This window comes from Ananas comosus, linkage group 16 (genome assembly GCF_001540865.1).
Source record: "Ananas comosus cultivar F153 linkage group 16, ASM154086v1, whole genome shotgun sequence".
In the NCBI taxonomy this organism is placed as follows: domain Eukaryota; kingdom Viridiplantae; phylum Streptophyta; class Magnoliopsida; order Poales; family Bromeliaceae; genus Ananas; species Ananas comosus.
In genome coordinates this window covers 4888607-4896942 of record NC_033636.1, presented here as the reverse complement: position 1 = coordinate 4896942, position 8336 = coordinate 4888607, and positions in this window count along the sequence as shown.

The following is an 8336-nucleotide window of genomic DNA, read 5'->3' as shown; positions in this document are numbered from 1 at the left end:
CAACTATTGAAAATAAGATATTTAAATTTATTTTCAGGTGCAGATAAAAATCGGCATAAGAAATGAGGAAGAACAACACTGGCAGATGTGTGGAACCTTCTTGAAGGAGAAAGGATTGATGTGGAAGTTGATAAATACGGGGTTNGTTCGATTTTATTCTCCACCTTCCGGGTGTCAGAATGGGCTGAAACTTTAAATCTAGCCTCATAAAAATAATTCTGACATATCCTCCAGTTTTCATAATTTTCTGACACTGTGCATTTTCTGCTAATTTATCTGCCCCATTCCTCACAGAAAATTCTAAATCTTCGGTTTTCGCTCCGATTTCAGCACAGTCATTCCCAACTTATACTTTACTTCTATGAGTCCAATAAAATAGTATCTCACACTATTTTTATTTATATTTATTTTTATAATAAACTCCGACATACTATCCTACCGTAACTTCCTATTTTCAGAAGTTTGGTATCCTACATCTAGCCTCATAAAAATAATTCTGATATATTCCCAGATTTTTGAAATTTTCTGACACTGTGCATTTTCTGCTAAAATAACAGCCTCGATTCATACAGAAAATTCAAAATCTTCTATTCTCGCTCCGATTTCCGCACGAGCCGTTCCCGATTTATATTTTACTTCTATAAGTCCAATAAAAATAGTATCTCACACTATTTTTATTTATTTTTATCCTTATTTTAAAATCCGATATGCTACAATTACCATGTTTGAAATCAGAGTTGCGGAAAACGTGCAATTTTTTTTTCTAACTTGGCCCACGTGATGTACAGATTCGCCACAAATACAAAGTTTCTCTGTCCACTCGGATAGAGTCTCCTTTGTATTTGCACGGCGTACCAACAGCTACATCAGGATCTCAACCACAATCTACATTTACCAATCAACTATCATCATGCCATGCATTTTCATACAGCTAGCAATCCTTAGAGATGATGCATGACTCTAAGCACTCCTTAGGCGCTGGATGATGCAATGCACAATATAACAGTCATCCTATTAAAAGTGCTCCCCATTCGGAAGCTTTGCTTTTAAAACTCTAATTCAAACATTCACGAAAACCAATTCGAAAATCTTTTGAAAACTGTTTCCCACACAGAAACTCTATTTTGAAAATCGACTACCTCGAGGGGTAGAAAACGATAATGTATAAATCCGTAAATATATAAATCGAGAATCAACTATCCATAAAACCAAAACTAAGAATCCGCAAATCTCTAATCTTAGATCCACAATCTCATGCATAGGAGGAAAACCAACTCATTCAAACATTCAAACATCAGTAATGATCATCTAACTGAACCATTTATTATTAACAACTACTAAGAGCAGGAATGAAATATAACCAGGGTGACGGTTGCTATACCAGACTAGCTAGATCGTCCTCCCGTCGAGCCCAAAATCTAACTCCTCGTCCATGACACCTGGGGGGAATGGGGGGTGAGAAACCGCAACCATGGTTTCCCAGTGGATATGACAGAGCCACGAAGGCAAGCTGTAATCACCGGAAGCCAAAGGAGATACATAAACAAGTATAGATGCTGATATACGAAAACAAACTACAGTAGTTATAACAGATATGAACATGATATAAGAGCAACTACAGTAGTAATAGAAACATGATAATAACTGAGTAAGAACGAAACTACTACTGTAACAAAAACCCAACTGAACGGATGCCTCAAGAGTAAATAGTCCAAAATCAAACCCAATCTGATGCTGCTATATTGGTCCACAGACCTCAAGCGTTGCCTTTCACAGAGTAGACACTGTCAACTTATTTATACATCACCGACGACCTATTCGGATACGTACACGCCTTGGTTGGTGGCCAAACCAACCTGGTGTCTAGAATACACAGTGTTGTGACTAAATCATTCTGATATGCTCAAAACGAAAATCGGCAAAAAGAGACCGGTGCCTTGGCTGAAGCTAGGTGCGAGGGCGTACAACACCGAACCACGATCAACCAGATCGAAACACACGACAAAGGAGTCGATGTGTTGCCTGGACCCAAGGTCCACAGAGATACAATATATATGCAACCTGCTCTACATGTCTATCCACAACTATCCAAATGCAATCAATGAGATACGATAAACAAACGATAAACAATCAACTGACATGTAGAGACTACGATACTGATATGAAAGAACAGAGAAGGGTGAAACGATCTCACCGACTACCAGCTCGAAGCACCCACCTGTCATAATTGCGTCGAAAAATCTGGATGCGCACAAGTCGATCGGACCTACGAAGATCCACTAGGTCAATATCCAACCCACTAACCTGAAGTACACTATCTCACAAACCCCCACATAGATCCCCGAATCGGTTCTCCAAAATCGATCACCGTAACTCACCGGAAGTCCCGAAAACCACATCGGGACGCCGTCGGGACCCACTAAGTGTCTCGAAACTCACCGACTCATACCACGAGTTACCCGCTGCCACAAAACACGCCAATTTGAATGTCTAGGCAGCAAACACAAGGTAACCGAACCCAACAATTATCGTCGGATAATTGTTCGGATCCGGATTCCCGGAAGTGTCTATTTCGACACCGGAACCCACCGTCGCTCACTCGTCATCACCAAACCCACAATATGATGATGGTGACTAGCCAACAAGGCTCAGCGACAATTTACAGGACAACCAAACCACGTCGGAAGAAATCCAAACCGAAACAGCGTTCTTTCGGCGAATTTTGCCGAAAAATACACCGAAATCGACTCTTCGATTTCCGCAAAAGCTAACGGATCATGGACAATCAGTCCAAAGGTCACCACACATGCCTACACACTGCCCACAGTAGCCACAAGGCGCACAATTGCACAAAAGCCCCTGTATTTACATAAAATCCTAATATTTTATGTAAATCGGGCGATAACATGGCTCGTTCACGCAAACCGAGAACTTTCAAGGTCCACCAAGACACGTACTGGCAGGTCTCGATGTGCCGGAGGCCGTGCTCATGGTCCGGAGCACATCGGCTCACTGTGGGAGGCGCGGGAGCAACCCGAAGTTCTCCGAAGAGCGCACAGTCGGGGAAAATCGGGCCGAACAGGACTAACCGGACTCTGTTGATCCAAACTGAGGTGAGCACTGTGATCGGCACTGAAAAAAGATCACTGTGCTCACCTCCAGAGGCATCAGGACAGCCTCGGATCGCCGAAAAAGTGCGCGCAATCCCAAAACAGCAGCCAAAAAGGCCCTAACGGGGTGACACCGCCGAAACGGCGAAACGAAGCCTTCCCGACAGAAACTAAGGTGAGCACGATGATCATAAATTTGCCACAATCATCATGCTCCGTTCCGCAAAGATCGGGGAGGCTCGGGTTGCTCGGAACAGCAAACCGCCAAGGAATAGCCCTATTTCGGGCTTGGTCGGAGCAAGCTTGCTCCAGCCGGCTTCCGGCGGCACGGCGACATGCGCGCAGGCTAAAGGTGGGTGTGGGGAATGGGAGGAGCACAGTGCTCACCTAGATCGGCGGCGGGGAGTGGCAGCGGCGTCGGCGAAGCAAGCTAAGCCCGTACGAAGGAAGCTCGGGCTCCAGGGGCCGTTGCGGCCACGGCGGCGACCGGGGTGCTCAGGGACGGCGGAGGGGGATTGCCTGAGGCTGGCAAGAGGTGGCACGGGTGGCTTTAGACGGCGGTGGCGCGAGGAAGAAACCTCGCACAAGCCTCGGCCTAGGCTCGGCTCTAGCAGCAGCAGGGTGCAGCGACGGCCGCGGCGGTGCATGGAGGTGGCGGCGGTCGGCGGGGAGGGACGCCAGGGCTCCGGGGAAGGTGGCGGGTGCGGCCACAAGCGGCGGCTGCCCGTAGAGAGGAGCCGCATGTTGCCTCGGCTTGGGCTCGGCCTGGCAGGTTGCAAGCTGGCAGCAACAGCGCGGTGGCGCTCAGGGCGGCTCACGGTGGCAGTGACTGACCACCTAAGGTCGAAGCGATGTCGGCAGGGAGCAGGGAGGCAATGCAGCCTCAAATCCTGTCTCAAACCCTAGGGAAAGAGAGAGAGAGAGAAAGAAAGATGGAAATGGAGGAAGATGGTGGCTGCGACGGCTGTTGGCCGGCCGAGGTTTAGTCGGCGGTGGCCGCAGGTGGAGCAGCAAGGGCAGGGCAACCAAAGGAGACGGCTGGAGGGGGTTAGCTTGGGCTAGGGTTAGGGTTTTCTTAGTGCAAACCTTAAAACAAGCATATATACAAGGTGCAATTTGCGAGTTAGCCCACTAAACCTCAGTATTTAATACTAAGTCCCTCACAGCGCATGTAAAATGCGCGAATACCCCTCCACGTGCGATCTCACGCAAAACGGTATATAAAATGTCGCGACTCTTGCGAAAATACCGTTTTGCCATCACCGTCCTCTCCTCAAACAACGCGCATTCTCCACAAATCCGTCCGTCAGATTTGCGAACGAATCACATGAGTGCGATCAACACGATGGAGACAACAAAGCTACGATTTTGTTTCGCCTCGAACGATCACGAATTCGCGACGAAATCCGTTTTCTCTCCAAAAGGCCAAAATGACGCACAAATACATATAGAACATGTATTTTCAGATTTTCTCAAAATTCATGCATCAAACCCAAAATCCGTCAGCGCCATTAGTTCCAGAATAGCTGAATCGTTCGAAACGAGCTATTGGATCACTATGAAAGGAGTCCGATACGAGCCTGAAGCCAACTTCACACCGTGGCCTCTCTGGAATACCGAGTTACTATTCACTTTAAGTGAAACTTGGAGATTGCGTAGAATCTCCGTTTTAACTCGTTTTCTCCCGAAACTTGATGAGTGCTTTTGTAATTAAATTACACACAAAAATATCGTCAATTGAGAGTTTAGCTACACTGCCAAAATTTCAGTCTTTACAGATGCATTTTTCGACGGCGAACCTAACCTGCATATAGAGAGAGAGCGATGCCCTTCTCTTTATAAAAAAATGTGTCATCAAAAGAGAGAGAGCGGTGCTTTTCTCTTTGTGAGGTGCTCAACTTTAATAAAAGCATAAAAATATTTTGCTTTGTAATAAAAAAAAAAGTAAATTAGTAAACACCAGCATCATCCATATACATCTTTTTAAATATATATTATATATATATATATATATATATATATATAATATAAAATTTTTTTTATATACTTTTAAAATACTATAACTAAAGTAAAAAAAAAAGAAAAAGTTAATATAAACAAATAAGAGGGGCTAATTTGCAAAATCATATCTATGATCCCATGACCATATAAAAGAGGCCAAAATATCTCAACCTCCCACCTCTCCTATAACCTCACTATATGCACGTTCTTTAAACAAAAAAAATCCCAACTATAACTTGGCCATAAATATCACCCACAAAAAAAGAGAACCTACTTTTGAACCTACTCTTGAACCTACTCTCTAACCTATTCTCAACAACAAAAAAAACACCCATCCTATTACCTATTCTCTCTTCACAAAAGAGAAGAAGAAAAATAGGTAATAATAATTTTTTTTCCCATTGATGCTTCATGACAAAGCTCTCTCTCTCCTCTTCTAAAAAAAAAAACAAGTTCTCTCTCACTTCTAAAAAAAAAGTCATCTCTCTCTATCATGGTTGCATGCCATGGCCTCAATTCTCATATTATTGTAATTGCATCAATCTTGTGCGAGCAAGGCAAAGATGGTTGAGCTCAACACCGCCGTCAATGGAGTGCCCTAGTCCACCGCCCTCGACACCAACCTGCATGCTTTCCAACCCCATCTCTGATGCCGTTGCGCCTCGACTTACATGTCGTGACGGCCTTCACCTTCGATATTGCTGCTGCATCAACTCTGTCGTAGCCACGACCTCTAACTCTACTGTGACCTCCATCTGCAACTCTGCTGCGACTCCAATGCAATTGTGAAACCGGTGTTGCGCAACGCACCACGCCCACCAACTGTTCGATGAAATGCCCAAGATGCATTTTTCGACGGCGAACCTAACCTCCATATAGAGAGAGAGCAATGCCCTTCTCTTTATAAAAAAATGTGTCATCAAAATAGAGAGAGCGGTGCTTTTCTCTTTGTGAGGCGCTCAACTTCAATAAAAGCATAAAAATATTTCGCTTTGTAATAAAAAAAAAGAAGTAAATTAGTAAACACAGGTGTATCCATATACATTTTTTTAAATATATATATATATATATATATATATATTATTTTTTTATTATTTAACTTTAAATACTATAACTAAGTAAAAAAAAAGAAAAAGTTAATATAAACAAATAAGAGGGGCTAATTTGCAAAATCATATCCATGATCCCATGACCATATAAAAGAGGCCAAAATATATCAAACTCCCAAATCTCCCACAACCCCCCTATATGCACGTTTTTTTTTAAAAAAAAATCCCAAGTAACTATAAGTACTTGGCCCATAAATATCACCCACAAAAAAAGAGAACCTACTTTTGAACCTACTCTTGAACCTACTCTCTAACCTATTCTCAACAAAAAAAAAAAAAACACCCATCCTATTACCTATACTCTCTTCACAAAAGAGAAGAAGAAAAATAGGTAATAATAATTTTTTTCCCATTGATTCATGACATAGCTCTCTCTCTCTTCTAAAAAAAAAACAAGTTCTCTCTCAATTCTAAAAAAAAAAGTCATCTCTCTCTATCATGGTTGCATGCCATGGCCTCAATTCTCATATTATCGTAATTGCATCAATTTTGTGCGAGCAAGGCGAAGATGGTTGAGCTCAACACCGCCGTCAATGGAGTGCCCTAGTCCACCGTCCTCGACACCAACCTGCATGCTTTCCAACCCCATCTCTGATGCCGTTGCGCCTCGACTTACATGTCGTGACGGCCTTCACCTTCGATATTGCTGCTGCATCAACTCTGTCGTAGCCGCGACCTCCAACTCTACTATGACTCCAATGCAATTGTGAAACCGGTGTTGCGCAACGCACCACGCCCACCAACTGTTCGATGAAATGCCCAAGATGCATTTTTCGACGGCTAACCTAACCTCCATATAGAGAGAAAGCAATGCACTTCTCTTTATAAAAAAATATGTCATCAAAACAGAGAGAGCGGTGCTTTTCTCTTTGTGAGGCGCTCAACTTCAATAAAAGCATAAAAATATTTTGCTTTGTAATAAAAAAAAAGAAGTAAATTAGTAAACACAGGCGTATCCATATACATTTTTTAAAATATATATATATATATTATTTTTTTTATTATTTACTTTTAAAATACTATAACTAAAGTAAAAAAAAAAAGAAAAAGTTAATATAAACAAATAAGAGGGGCTAATTTGCAAAATCATATCCATGATCCCATGACCAAAGAGGCCAAAATATCTCAACCTCCCACATCTCCCACAACCCCACTATATGCACGTTCTTTAAAAAAAAAAAAAAAATCCCAAGTAACTATAACTTGGCCCATAAATATCACTCACAAAAAAAGAGAACCTACTTTTGAACCTACTCTTGAACCTACTCTCTAATCTATTCTCAACAAAAAAAAAAAACCCATCCTATTACCTATTCTCTCTTCACAAAAGAGAAGAAGAAAAATAGGTAATAATAATTTTTTTCCCATTGATGCTTCATGACATAGCTCTCTCTCTCTTCTAAAAAAAAACAAGTTCTTTCTCACTTCTAAAAAAAAAAGTCATCTCTCTCTATCATGGTTGCATGCCATGGCCTCAATTCTCATATTATCGTAATTGCATCAATCTTGTACGAGCAAAGCGAAGATGGTTGAGCTCAACACCGCCGTCAATGGAGTGCCCTAGTCCACCGCCCTCGACACCAACCTGCATGCTTTCCAACCCCATCTTTGATGCCGTTACACCTCGACTTACATGTCGTGACGGCCTTCACCTTCGATATTGCCGCTACATCAACTCTATCGTAGTCGCGACCTCCAACTCTACTGTGACCTCCATCTGCAACTCTGCTGCGACTCCAATGCAATCGTGAAACCGGTGTTGCACAACGCACCACGCCCCCCAATTGCTCGATGAAATGCCCAAGATGCATTTTTCGACGGCGAACCTAACCTGTATATAGAGAGAGAGCGATGCCCTTCTCTTTATAAAAAAATGTGTCATCAAGAGAGAGAGAGCGGTGCTTCGGATGAACTCCATGCTAATCTGCTGCACTCATAAAAAAAATGTGTCATCAAAAGAGAGAGAGCGGTGCACCCCATGCTAATCTGCTGCACTCATCAAAATCCTCCAAAAGTGGAAGCCGCTTCGGATGAACTCTATATCCGGTGGGGTTGGGAAACAGGCTAAACCCAATTTGATATAACATGTAGGAGCGTGCTGTAGCTACAAGTACTC